Source organism: Paramormyrops kingsleyae, chromosome 2 (genome assembly GCF_048594095.1).
Source record: "Paramormyrops kingsleyae isolate MSU_618 chromosome 2, PKINGS_0.4, whole genome shotgun sequence".
NCBI classification, from domain to species: domain Eukaryota; kingdom Metazoa; phylum Chordata; class Actinopteri; order Osteoglossiformes; family Mormyridae; genus Paramormyrops; species Paramormyrops kingsleyae.
Genome location: NC_132798.1, coordinates 25,965,942 through 25,980,917, shown reverse-complemented (window position 1 = coordinate 25,980,917; position 14,976 = coordinate 25,965,942). Strand labels below are relative to the sequence as shown.

The window sequence follows — 14,976 nt, the reverse complement described above, 5'->3', positions numbered from 1 at the left end:
GAGGTTAAGTGCCATACTGATTTACGCATGACTGAGGAGAATTTTAATACAATGACTCTCATTTTATAAGATATAGATGGAGTTAAATGTGTCTCCATTGTTCATTTAAACAAATAATAACTGCAATTCATAGTAGTTTTTCCCCTTCTATTCTGAATGAACATTTTGTGGGTTTGGCTGACAGCACACTTCTCATTGTGTCATTTTAGCCCAGATGTTCCTCACCAATGGGCTGCTTTGCATTTAAATTGGATTTTTGCATAGAGTGTGCAGACAACTTCCTTTTCATGTTCGTCAGGCAGACCAGTCAGCAGCAAAAAGCTCAGAGAATTTGGAAAAGGATATTTTCTGGGAATAATGTTATTCATTCATTTCTGACAGTTTAACTTTGTACAGAAATCCATTGAAAATGTGTTGCACAAATTGTTTTGTTTTATCCTTACAGTTACATTGCTTTATTTGCTTTTAGATTCTCTGTTATATTTGAAACATACATTCATTTAATCTCACATCAACCCTGTACAGAAAGAAAAATAATGTGTTATCTATGTAGGCAAGCTAGAGGTCTGATCTGGATACTCCAGTAACAAATCCCCAGTAACAAATCCCACTTAATGAAGTGCTGAGATATGCTACGCTGACCTTTGCAAAAACATAAGTATACCAACCTGAATGTATATGGAAAACATCCACTGTCAGAAACACAATGTCTGATATGACAGCCAATGATAACCCAAGTGCATGTAAATAGCCTTAATTCATAGATTGGGCTATGTATACCAACTTTAACACTTTAATACTTAATCAAATCAGCATTATTTTATATCTATCCTATATTTGTCTGGATACATTAATTCTATTTTTACGCCTGATTCAGCTTTACCTTACTTTCAGATTTTCTGGATGTTCTGTATGTTGGAAGTGTCTCAGCAGACATATATACATGAACCATAATGGGATCTTCAAAATCCCTACTAGACTGTGCTACAAGCCCAGCAGGGCAAACACCTTAGCAGAGTGGCAGTATAAAAAAATCCAGAGTCTGTAAAAGTACTCTTATTAATAATCTTTTAATCACATGCCACTAGTCAGCTAGTAAAATATGTGGAGGTCCAGAGTAGGTTTCATGCTATATTGGACAACTACAGTACAGACTTACCCCTCCACTTTTCAGTCTTAGTAGACCATCATAGTACATCATGTATTGCCCCTTGCACATAGTAAGGATAATCTACTTATGAATCATTTTCCAATTATCTTTGCTATCATCCAGCCCAGCCTTGAGGTGTGTGATGATCAGTGTAATGACACTGAGATTCAGTGAGTCATCAATGCAGAATGTCTCTAGGACACCAGATTCCTCTTCCCTCATTCTCAGAATGATGTAATATACCTGTTTTTGTTGTTTTTATATTTGATTTGTTAAATATTTTTCTGCTTACCTCATGAGCAAAATAAGTAATTTTGAAACATTTTTGCAATTTTTACACCCCCTTGCTTTTAGATGTTAGATGCTACTTGCTAGTCTCCAAGTGGACTCCTTTTGCCTTCAAAACTGCCTTAATTCTTTGTGACATTGAGCAATTGAACAGATGAACCTAATAAAGTGGCCAATAACAGTGTGTGTGTGTGTGGGGATTATGTTTATATTACATTGTGGGGACTAAATGTTCCCCACAATGTAACAAAAACCTGTTATTTTGACACCCTTGGGACCATTTTCCAGTTCTCCACAAAGATACTGTAGGTGCATGCAATCAAAAAACAAAAATTGTCAAAAGTCTTGCATTTTGTTTGGTTACTTATGGTTAAGGTTAGGGCTGCATAAGGGTTAAGGTCTTCATGCATGTTTTCCCCATAGAAATGAATGGAGAGTCCCCACAAAGCTTAATTACAAACCTTTATGTGTGTGTGTGTGTGTGTGTGTGTGTGTGTGTGTGTGTGTGGTCCAGGTATGCTTTACCTTGTGGGGACCAAATGTCCAAACACTGTGTGAAATAACCGAATACCAATTTCCTAATCCCCACAAAGATATGATTACAGGTCTCTCTCTCTCTCTCTCTCTCTCCTTCATTTGTTTTTTATTTCTCTTTTTTGGCGGAGATTATCTTATTGGGTGTGTGCAGTTCCACAATGGAAAACAGCAGCAATATTGTTATGTAAAAGGCCTATAGCTGTTCCAATCAAAGGCCAAACTGGTCAGAATCCCTGGTCCTTACATGACTTCTATCCATGCCAAAGTCTTATTAGTGATGTTCTGAAATGGAGTCATTGTGGTTATCCCTTTTGGGGGATGACTAAAGAGCACTGTTCACATAAGACTTATTTTTTTACTTTACAATTCCTCTGAGGACCTGCATATATATGTGTACAAAATGGAATTTACATAAGCGTGATGGCAGGATGAAGTATTATTAACAAGACAGCAATAAAATACAGCAGTCATATGGCTATTGATGTTGCTACTTTATATAATTATTATATCCTAATTGCAATTGATATAAATAGCAATTATGTAACCAAAATGATTAATTATTGTATGTGAATATAAATCAGCTTGGTATTTTTTTTACCCATATATAGAGTACAGAACAGTGTGAAGATTTTGTTTAATTAATTTAAAATAATTATTGTTTTAGTCATACCAAGTTGCCATGGTGTAATAAACATCACAGTGACATGTCATAGATGCTAGATTGGAATCTGTATCCAAGATGGTGTGAGCCAAAGCATGTAAACACTGTACACAGCTTAACCTCAGCATCCAGAAAATCTAGAGCAACCATGTTGGACAGCATGTAATCCTTAATGTGTCTTCAAGAAAGATATTAACAACAACAACGACAAGGAACAATTGCTAAATGAGAAATATATAAAAACCAAATGATTTGGATAGTAATTCTCTAAATATGTCCACCTTTCTCTGCTTTTTATAACAATGTGTTCTCTTTCAATATGTAAAATATGTGGGTAGCATATTACATAACGGACACTATGTGGATAAAAGTATTGGGACATCCGGTGGTTTCACCTACAGGAACTTCTATGACATCCCATTCTAAATCCATAGGCATTAATAAGCAGTTGGTATAACAGCTGCCACTCTTTGGGGAAGGCTTTCCAGACGATTATGGAGTATGTCTGTTGGAATTTTTGTCCATTCACCCAGAAGCATTTGTGAGGTCAGGCACTGATGTTGGACATGAAGACCTTGCTTGCAATATCCATTCTAGTTCATCTCAAAGTGTTCAGTGGGGTTGAGGTCAAGTCTCTGTGGGGCCAGTCAAGTTCTTCCACACCAAACTCACCTAACCCTGTCTTTATGGACCTTGCTTTGTGCACTGCGGCAGAATCATGCTGTAACAGAAAAGGACCTTCACCAAACTGTTCATTCAAAGTTAGAAGCACAGAATTGTCCAAAATGCCCTGGTATGCTGAAGCATGACATGTTCCCTTCACCGGAACTAAGGGGCCTAACTCAACCCCTCCTTCACCAAACTTTACAGTTGGCACAGTGTGGTCAGGCGGGTACCTTTCCCCTGGCAACTGCCAAACCCAGAGTCGTCCATCAGACTGCCAGACAGAGATGCATGACTCGTCACTCCACAGAACACGTTTCCAGTGCTCCAGAGTCCAGTGGCGGCATGGTTTACACCACTCCATCTGACGCTTGGCATTGCGCTTGGTGATGCGAGGCCTGCATGCAGCTGCTTGGCCATGGAAGCCCGTTCCATGAAGCTCCCAGCACACAGTATGTATGCTGGGGTAAGTGCAAAGGAAGTTTAGAACTCTGCAGTTATTGAGTCAACAGAGCATCGGCGACTTTTACACACTATGACACCGCTATGCTAATTTACATGGTCTCTCACTTCCACTGGCTCAGTTTCAGCTCCTAAACGCTCCCACTTTGCAATAATACCACTTACAGTTGACCGTGCAAAATCTAGTAGGGAAGAAATTTCACGAACTGATTTATTGTAAAGGTGGCATCCTGTGACAGCACCACGACTGAATTCACTGAGCACTTCAGAATGACTCATTCTTTCACAAGTTTTTGTAAATCTGACTGCATGGTTAGGTTTATTTTATACACTTGTGGCAATGGGTCTGAATGAAACATCTGAATTCAATGATTAAGAGGGTTGTTCCAATACTTTTGTCCATATAGTGTATAATATGAGGTAAACATTCACTTCTGTGCAAATAGGATCTTGTGTTTTCCACATGTACATCAGAATAGGATATTTATATAACCATTATAAAAGGCAAACAAAATTAATGCATAAGGCCATCTTGGGATGATCTTGTATTACTGCTTTCCCAGATTAACGCGTTTTGCTGTTGTCCTGACCATGACCACAATGAATGTGTCAACTTAGGGTTAATTTTAAACCCAATTATAGTAAAAGGTAACAAACATCTTTGGCATCTGGAGGACAGCACCCTCAGCAATACAACTTGCTATCTATTGTTTTTTAATTGGTCCAGGGGGAACACTGCCTCCTACTGGTCTGCCAACCACATTTTTGTTATAAAGATTACCAACCCCCCCACATGTGAGAAGTTCCTGTCTACTTAAAAAATGAACATCCTACAATGATATATGAAAGGTGCTGAACTGATGTGTTCGTAGTTTTTACTGTCCTGGCTAGGAGACCTTATGACTCAACAACTTGCATCTGTTTAACAAGAAACAGTGGCTAGAGTGATGCTGATGCGAAAGTCCCAACAATATCACTTTGCTTCAGAATATCCTCTTGCACATTTAGTGGTGCAGAGAAGGCAGGCAGTGCAATGCCGGACGCTGTGAGTCACCATCTGATGAGTCATCCTTCATTCATTTTCTCAAAAAGAGTTCTGCTAGTTATGTTTTGATGTGGGGTATATTCTCCTCCATTCAGCACCTTAGAGAGAAGGCATATAGCAACACATTCATTGCCATTCTGAGTAATCATGCTCATCTTATACTGAAATGTTTCTAACTTTATGGGTGCTGGACATTTCAAGATGACAATGTCCCCTTTTACAGGGCATAAATAGTCACCAAATGATTTAATGAGCATGTGGACAATGAAAACAGAACTCCATTAATATCCCAGCCTTACTACTTGTTCTTGTCACAGTTTTGTCCACCTTCACGAACAAAACACAACATTTCTTGTGTAAAAATGGTGTCTTTCTAGGCCAAAATACACTTAAGCTATAAATTTAAGCTGTTAATGGTCTTGGTATGTAAAATTATTTTAGTACAAATTATTTAATTTACTTTGGTTATTTACTTATTCATATCTTAATATCATTCTTAATCTGCCAATTGGGATGTATGTATTTGTTTGCCTATCTGAGGTTAGAGAATATTGATTGGATTAAAAAGAGGAAAGGGGCAAACAGGAAGCTGGAAGAAAGAAGTGTTTGCTATTGTATAGCAAGCTTATTAGCAGGTTCAATAAACGGCTGAAGATGGAAACTGCGACAAGGTGGTACAGCCCCATACCAGCCATTCACAAATGAAATAGCTTAACCAGGTATGCTAAACAGTTAGCGGAATTCCCGGGCCAGTAACTTCCATCTGAGCATGGAAATTATAATTCACTCGGATGAAGGTATTAGCCAAATTAAATAATAATAATACTTTAACAGCACCTATGTTGATTTTAATAAATATTAAAATTTGTGGCTTGCATATTTTGTTATGGAAGATTTGGTCAGTTATTAACAAGAGAATTATTCATTTTTTAATTCTGTTCCACTTAATGTGTTGCCAAAAGGCTAACAAAACACAACAGGCTGGTTTTCAATTCATTTTGTCTTCTAACTGCTTCCGAATGGTTTCACCTTGGCGCTGTCACATGACCAATGTCACATGCTCATTCAGGTATTAAAATCTATAGAATATGATGAAATCTCAGATGGTATTTTAGCATCAAACATACCAATGCTATTAATTGGCAATACATCATCTCACTGAATAGGGTCTTTACTGTTCTTTTTGTGATTCATTTCTGTAAACTGTTAAGCAACTCAGGCATATAAATAACTCTCAACATGCTACCAAAACAAGACTAGCATTTAAGCTACCCTTCCCTGTCAGTTTTTCACTGTGATAGACTTCATCCTTGATCAAAGGCTGAATGCGATATCCGGTAAATACCATGCTAAATATGTTTGCTTTGTTGTGATTCTGATTCCCAACTTCTGAAAGAACAGAGTAGTTGAGCCTGACTGTATGAGACATTCACTGCTGGGGCTCAAAAGCTTAAGCATTGTCAATAATACAGAACAGTATTTCCCAATCCAGTCCCTGAGGACCAACAGCCGGTCCATGTTTTTGCTCCCTCCAAGCTCCCTGCCAGACAGTCCACATCTTTGCTCCTTCCTTGTTCCCTGCTGGGAGCTGAGTTGGAGCAAAAACATGGACTGTCTGTGCATCCCCGAGGACCGGATTAGGAAACACTGATACAGACCCATCTTCCAACTGCTTATCCAGTACAGGGTCAGAGTGAGCCTGGAGCCTATTCCAGGAAGCACAGGGCACAAAGCACACACAAACAATCACACACTATGGGCAATTTAGAGTAGCCAATTCAAATAACTGCAAGTGTTTCTGCTGCAGAAAGAAACATATAAACATTCGAACAGATCATACAAACAAAAAGGGATCAGATCCAATCCCCCAACCTTGGAGGTGCCCAACAGCACTGCTACCCATTCAGCCAATGTGCCACTCTGTCCTAATAGTGTTTTATTACACAAGTGAAATTCCAAGAAGTGGTTGGTGTTCTCTAAACTTTAATCAAAAATGAATAAAATAAGGAAAATCAGTAGAATGTATTTGCCATATAAATGGTTTAACATCTTCTGTTTTGTGACAATTAGAAAGTGATTCTATGTGCAAAAATTTCTGCTGAATGAAAGGGAGGCTGCAAAAAATAAAGGACAAAGTCTGCAGTCAGTACTGTTTAACTTTTTACAAGAATATATTTTATTGTGTATATTTCTAGAGTTATAAACACATTACAAAGCAATGAAGGGCTAAAACTGTTTTTCATACTGCCGGTGTGGAGCTTTAAGGAATGTCACTGATGCTTCTATCCATGAATTATGAAAGGAGATTTATAAACAGTGTGAAGCTGATAACAGAAGCTGCTGTCATGGGTAGTCTGAGAGCTTCCCAAATATTTCTGGAATTGACCTGCAAAAACTGAAATACTACTATTAAAAATTTACAAGAAGCCAAACTTAACACTTCAAGTGTTTTCAAGGCTTCTGCATTGATCGCTTCTCAGGCAGTGAAAACAGCTAGTATTCTCAGAGTTGCATCTGATGACATTTTACATCTTCAGACAGGATCTTCCATATTTGGCACATCATCCTGTGTTATTCCCTGCCATGTGCCCATACCTCCCGGGATAAGCTCCAGACCCCTGCGACCCTGCATAGGACAAGAAGGTATGGAAGGTGGATGGATGGATATAATGCACTATAATGGTCGGTATGAGAATATGAGAATCCTTATATTTACAGGCATTTAATGTGTACATATATTTATGGTGTGTGTGTGTGTGTGTGTGTGTGTGTGTGTATATATATATATATATATATATATATATATATATATATATATATATATATATATATATATATATATATATAATAAAGGCATTATAGTGTTGGTCATAATACTTCATAAGCCCCAATGAACAATGAAGCTCTCATCTATAATGCAGAATAGATGCCCTCATAATGTGTCATAAGGGTCAGTAAAAAAAACATTAAGGATGCTTTGTACTGCATTAGAATGTATCTGTAATGCACTATAAATGAGAACTTCACAAAGCATTCATAATGCATAATAAACATGGCTACATTGTGTAATGTAATTTTATACATATTTCTATTCATGCTTATAATGCTTTATGGATGGAGTATTGTGTGTTTTGAATGTGTTCAAAAGTTGTTATAGACATGGCACTCATAAAAAGTGTTACCATAATACCTTTCCTGGAAAGCAACACAAGAGCATGTTCTAGCTACAAAACTCAAGGCAAAGGGCAATAGTAAATGACAGGTAGGTGTATAATCCATCCATCCTACTTATCTATGTCAGGAAGTAAATAAGTGTAGTGATAGTGAGAGTAATGATAATATGGCATGGTGTCGTGTAACACTGTTGCCTTGTCAGGGTAACTTGTTGGATTTAAGGTAGTCTGCGCCCCACTTACCCACTACGTAGTACAGGCCGCAGGTTTCACCTAGGTACATACAATTCAGTTTGCTGGTGCCTCCAAGTTGCCCATTGTGTGTGCCCTGTGAAAGACCGGCCTCCTGTCTAGGGTGTACCCTAGACTAGTTCTGTGACCCTGACCAGACACATAGTTAGAAAGTGTTGTAACGCCTGCTGGCAGCAAGTGGGAAGAATCCTCAGTAGTGCTTCTTAGTGTACCGTGGTGTAATGCTCCAAAACATTGTGCCATGGAAGGGATGGGCAGAGTTGTTCCATTTTGCCAGCATCCTCTGTCTCCAGGGTACATCCTGTGATGGAGCTGGCCTTCCTGATGAGTTTGTTCAGGGTCCGTCTTGTTACGGAGCCGGCCTTCCTGGTGAGTTTGTTCAGGGTCAATCCTGTGAAAGAGCCGGCCTTCCTGATGTGTTTGTTCAGGGTCAGTCCTGTGATGGACCTGGCCTTCCTGGTGAGTTTGTTCAGGGTCAGTCCTGTGATGGACCTGGCCTTCCTGGTGAGTTTGTTCAGGGTCAGTCCTGTGATGGAGCTGGCCTTCCTGATGTGTTTGTTCAGGGTCAGTCCTGTGGCAGAGCTGGCCTTCCTGGTGAGTTTGTTCAGGGTCAGTCCTGTGATGGACCTGTCCTTCCTGGTGAGTTGGTTCAGCGTCAGTCCTGTGATGGACCTGGCCTTCCTGATGAGTTTGCTCAGGGTCAGTCCTGTGATGGACCTGGCCTTCCTGATGAGTTTGCTCAGGGTCAGTCCTGTGATGGACCTGGCCCTCCTGGTGAGTTGGTTCAGCGTCAGTCCTGTGATGGACCTGGCCTTCCTGATGTGTTTGTTCAGGGTCAGTCCTGTGACAGAGCTGGCCTTCCTGATGAGTTTGCTCAGGGTCAGTCCTGTGATGGAGCTGGCCTTCCTGATGAGTTTGCTCAGGGTCAGTCCTGTGATGGAGCTGGCCTTCCTGATGAGTTTGTTCAGGGTCAGTCCTGTGATGGACCTGGCCTTCCTGATGAGTTTGTTCAGGGTCAGTCCTGTGATGGACCTGGCCTTCCTGATGAGTTTGTTCAGGGTCAGTCCTGTGATGGACCTGGCCTTCCTGATGAGTTTGTTCAGGGTCAGTCCTGTGATGGACCTGGCCTTCCTGATGAGTTTGTTCAGGGTCAGTCCTGTGATGGACCTGGCCTTCCTCATGAGTTTGTTCAGGGTCAGTCCTGTGAAGGAGCTGGCCTTTGTGATGACTTTGTTCAAGGTCTGTAGTAACTTATTTGCCTTCCTTATGGGCAGTCACTTCGATTTTATTTATTCCCCATTATGATGTTTTATTTGACCATTAACTGTAGCTCTTTTCCTGTGTCTGTATGGTTTTATACATTGTTCTCCAGTCACATGATTGGTTCATTGGATATTTGTAGGCATGAGCTGGTGTATAGGTGTTCCTAATGAAGTGGGCAGTGAGTATATTATACATACTTACATATCAAGCTGCAGAAGACTCTTAAATGCTTCATAGAACTATGTGCTGCAAATACCTGTCAAACATCTGTCCAAAATATACTTAACCATTAAAAAATACCCAGTTAGGACAGTCAACAATTTTCCTGAATGTTAAGTCATGGTCATCTGGGAATAAATCAGTGTTCTCTGAGGAATCAGAACGCTGTCCTGAAATCACACCTGGAAGTCTAAGGATGGACAGCAATGCTACTTAACTAATGATGCCAAAGATGTGCATTATAAGCATAATATTAGTACATAGCTGCATTTCTTTGTATGTCTTTATATTCACCATATCTTTAAAAGGCCGAATAAAATTATAGTGGATCAGACACATTGGTACTGCAGTGCCAGCTTTGAATTTTCATGAGCTACCTGACCTAATGACAAAGTGTTGAAGGATTATATAATATGTGCTGTTAAATTTATGTTCATGCATTCAGTGGCACTGACCCTGCATGATTAAGTAAATAAACATTGAGGGATTCTGGATTTTTAAATGAAAAATTACTATTACTGCTTTTTTTTTAACTTTTCTGATAGGCTATTATGAAGCATGTAAATAATAAAGAAACAATACATTATTATTATTTAAGCAATTAAATAAATAATCGATAAAATTCAGACCGTGAAAAATCTACAGTCGAGGCATGAGCTCAGACGATATTCCAAATCTCGTTTAAGCTGTCATAAATGGAAGAACACGTGAATGCAGACCTCAACGTGGAGCTTTCCCGACCCCTGGTGGTGGACAGTAGAACAACTGAAGGGTTTTTCAGAAGTAGGATAATGTACATAACATTACGCTAAGCATTTCGAAAGATCACTTGTTGGTGCATGGATAGATCTGTGGTTAATTTCCTGCTTTATGCGTTAAGAGAACACTAGATAAGCTGTTATGGATGGATGGATGGAGGGATGGATGGATGGATGGATGGAAATACAATACTATTATTGTTGTTTTATACATTTTTGAAAATTATACCATACATTTAATTTCCAGCTGAAGATAATTTATCTATCACTATAGTCTTACATCTAGAGTGATGACGGTTCATTTACAGTTATATAGTCACATGGCCAACACTGCCAGTAGTGCATTGAGCATACATATGAAATTAGGTAATGTGATGCATGAAAGTACGGCCCATCCAGTGGGCCTTCAGGCTTCAGTCTGGTTTAAATGATATGAGAAGTTTTCTGTGATCCTATTCAAAGTTTACACAGTCACAAGCTCAGTAAATCTCTGTTTCAACAGATGTAATCCTTGATTCAACACCATATACTGTGTCAATCAATGTGTCATTTATCTGTTTATATAAAAAAAAAAACACTATGCTGGGATTGAAGCTGATGTAGAGTTTACTCTATATAAATTTCCCATTTAAATCATGAAACAGCCAACACTGAAAAAATTCAAAGTGACACTATCTAAAGATTAATGTTATGTATGGATACCCTGAGTCCCCCAAGAATGTGTTTCATTAGTGTCTGCTTCACATCTGACATGCAAATCGAGGTGACTTATTATCCAGATAATTCCTTCAGTGTAATGCAATTAACATGTGAGTTAGAGTGAAAACCCAATACGTCCCACGGCCCTGGAGGACTGAAGCTGGCTGACACTGCTGAAGCAGATGCAGAGAGTGCTCCATCAAGCCACTAATTACTTCTGCTTGCTTGAGGTTCTCAGTTGAGTTGGGCATTTGATGTAAACAAATCAGCTTTTCATTACCTATTTAACTGAGCTTTGAGCAGAACTGTTGCTTCTGTTCTGTGTGTGTGGATTTTGCATGATCACAGCGTGTGTATTTTGACCTTGTGAAGACATTCTTTCAGTCCCCACAAGGGGAAACTCAGTTTTATTAAATAAAAAAAAAATCTGTGAATGCAATCAAAAAACTAAAAAAGCCTGAAGTGGTGTATTTTGTTTGCTTATTTATGATTAAGGTTGTCATAGTATTTAGATGCATAGTCTGTATGTGGGTGTGTGTGTGTGTGCGCACGTGTGTGTGTGTGTGCATGTGTGTGTGTGTGTGTGTGTGTGTGTGTGTGCGCTCTATGATGGACTGGCATTGAGAATGTACTCCTGCCCATAGGTGACTCTAGACTTCTCCCAGTGGGTGCAAGAGGAAAGAACCCAGGTAAATGAATTTGAAAAAAACATATTAGTGCATACATTTAAAACAAAGTATTATTAACAGATTGATATGGCTAACACAAGCCACATTTTCAAATTTAACTGTACACTGTAATTAAATTCTATTGTACTTAATATGTTCTAATAGCATTTCACGCCTGGTAAAATGGCCAATGACTCTGCCTTTTGCCCCATGCAGCCAAGCCCTGGAGACCCTGTCCAGGACAAGCAGTTTGGAAAATGCATGAGTGGACGAGAATATTGTACCTTTATATTGGGAGAAAGGAAAAAAAAGTTTTTTCTTATGTGGAGAAATCAGATGGATGCATTATGCCAATGAGCAGGTGTATATCCTGTAATCTTATAAATGCACATGGAGCTCACTATATATAGTCATGACAGTCATAAGTTCATTAAATTACTAATGTAATTATGTTTTCCCGCCATGTAAAATGTTCTGGTGATGGACTTTCAAAAATTCCTAGAAGTGGACAGACAGGACTGATATCTCGGCTTGATGCCCAGCAGTATCTGAGTGATTTCTGGAGTAACCATCAGGTAGATTACTTTGGCCCAATGAAAAGCGTGATCGCTTTTATTAAATTTAGGTAAGAGGATAGTTTATGGCCTATATTTGCCCTTCTCTCCTCTCAGGAAAACTATGCGGAATAATCAGGTGCAGACATACTGTACGACAAATGTAGACAGCTGCCTGGGACCCCCGAAATCTAGGGGCCCCAGGAAGACAGAATTTCTGGAAGTTACATTTATCGATATAAGATAATATAATTATTTCAATTACAGCAATGTGTCTGTTATTTCCATTTTTACAACAGTTTTCGGGACAGATGCAGTTGCCCCTGTGCTGGCTGTAATGGACTGTTCCTACGTTGAGACTTTCCAGTACCCAGCTTTCATTTCCTGTCTATGCGCCAAGTAGCTTAATAGAAGAAAACGGTGCAAAGATACAAGACTAACATTACATCTCCCGTGTCTTTGATACTGTCCCGCTAGATACACATCGATATGACACAAGCCACACTTTCAGGTGTAACTTTTCAATATAATTAAACTTTATTGAGCTTAATACGTTCAAATATCATTTTCATCTGACCATTAGGGGGAGCAATTGCACCCTCAGTTTAACGTCTATGGTAAAATCACGATTCTGTTTCGCGTGCGAAATGACAGTATAGTGACTTGCCTTGACTACACTTGATGATCAGAGGTGGCTTTTTTTCCTCATCTAAATAGATCTGAAGTGTGAGAATGTAAACATGGCTTCTGACATTGTGATGCCACTATTAAAACCTCGATAAGCAAGTTAAAAAAAGTACAAGCGCCTCTGCGTGAAATTGTGTGTCACTGGTATCACTTTAGGTAGCAGCATTTACAAAATGGATCGACAATAGTAGTTTGATAAGCACTGGGTATGAAAGAAACTTTAAGGTGACTTTCAGGTTGTTTTTTTTTGTTATTATTAAATTTTTATATTGTTTTGTTCAGAAATTTTTACATTTGTGCAACAATGTTAAGAAAAAAAATCGGTTAATCTGAAAACCGAGGAGAACCCTTAAGAAAGAGGCTTGGCAAGATAGCAAAAATGCATCCAGACTGGAAAGGTCAGCTCACTGGTGGCATGTGATGCATCTGCTGACTTCCAAACGCGAGGATGCCATGATGTTTACAGATAGAGCTGTATCACGGGCACATTATAAATGCCTTCAAATTATATCAAATTGCTGAGGGATATCAAGGAAGTCCATAATTACACCAGCAGTTAAGATCACATGTGCAATGGGAATTTAACTAAACATGTAGTTTAATCCGTACTTATTTGAATACGTATGATGCCTTTTAATGCTTTTTCTTAAATTTGCATACAAAGTTTCAATTGAATTTGTCAACTTTTTTTCTGGATTATGTCATGAGGAAACCTGCAAGTTTTGGGTGTGATGTAATTCAAAGACATGAAGAATGGTGTTTGAAGTCCTGTCATAAAATACTGAGTACCCATTTCTGCATTAGTCTTATTATTAGCTTAAATGTGTCAGCGGTTTTGCATACATATCACTAGAAGCCTTAAAATGCTTCCTAAGTCTTCTGAATTGTTAGTAATGGCTTGGCAAAAAGAGCAACTGAAAGCATTCGTTATTTCACAGTATAGCGTTCCCTGCTTCGCCCTTTTTTTAAAAGTCCAGATTCAAGTATTTTGGTCTGCTCTTCACTGCACCAAAATAAAGTCCCCAACTCTTGCTCCCATATTTTGGTTACATGGCACCGTTTGGCATTCCTTGTGCGTTATACAGGCATTATCTAAGGTTATAGTACTACCTGGAGCAAATAGTTAATACACATTGTTGCCAAGAGCAGATATATACAGATGTAGCGTTCATTTGCATGTGGAGGGACCGACTCCAATGTTTGTGACATATAATACTAGGATATCAGTTTAAGGTCAGAAGATAGAATAAATAATACTCTAGAAATCCTTCTTAAGCTTACAGAAGTATTGCTACAACATAAAAAAAGCTCCTATGTACCAATGAGATTGCTCCACAGCTAAGGCATCATGTGCTCCATGGCTTAGAGCATAGATTAACACTTACAGTGCTCACAGAAAGTCTTGGGACTCATGCTTAATTCAGTAAAGATATTTCAAGTTTATTGATTTTATAACAAATTTATCGCATTAGAAACAAACAGTAGTTTTAAGTAAAAATTTATTTCAGGTAGTAATAAATTGAAACCCATATTATAGAGAGCTGTTCTGAATTAAAAAGGTCATTGACAAGCTGTCTCACTGGGTGCTTTTTAATTAGTAACACTTTTGCAATAACAAACACCAAACATATGTGTTTAGTATCTCTTTGGGAGCCAATGACTATAATTGCAATTAATAGCAAAATGCAAGAACAGAACTGAATGAGTCAGTCAAAAAATTGACACTTAATAAATAGAAAAGATCTGTGCAAAAGATATGTGCTGTTATGTTTAACATTAATTGTCAGCTGATTTTTGTTATGAAACCAACCAGATTTGCAACATTTTTACAGAATTAAGCAATCACCCCAAGACTTTCTGTGAGCACTCAATTTAGAACGAATTACATTTTATTTAA

General features: G+C 38.6%; 1 long non-coding RNA gene across 1 annotated transcript in view; it reads left to right on the top strand.

Moving 5' to 3' along the window:
• LOC111839292 (uncharacterized) overlaps positions 1-14,883 on the top strand; it is a 55,461-nt gene extending 40,578 nt beyond the window's left edge. Inside the window, exons 2-4 of the long non-coding RNA XR_002837068.2 lie at positions 7,344-7,449; positions 11,815-11,859; positions 12,055-14,883. This is a non-coding gene — a long non-coding RNA (uncharacterized lncRNA). The remainder of the gene's footprint in view (positions 1-7,343; positions 7,450-11,814; positions 11,860-12,054) is intronic.
• The last annotated feature ends 93 nt before the right edge of the window (positions 14,884-14,976 follow it).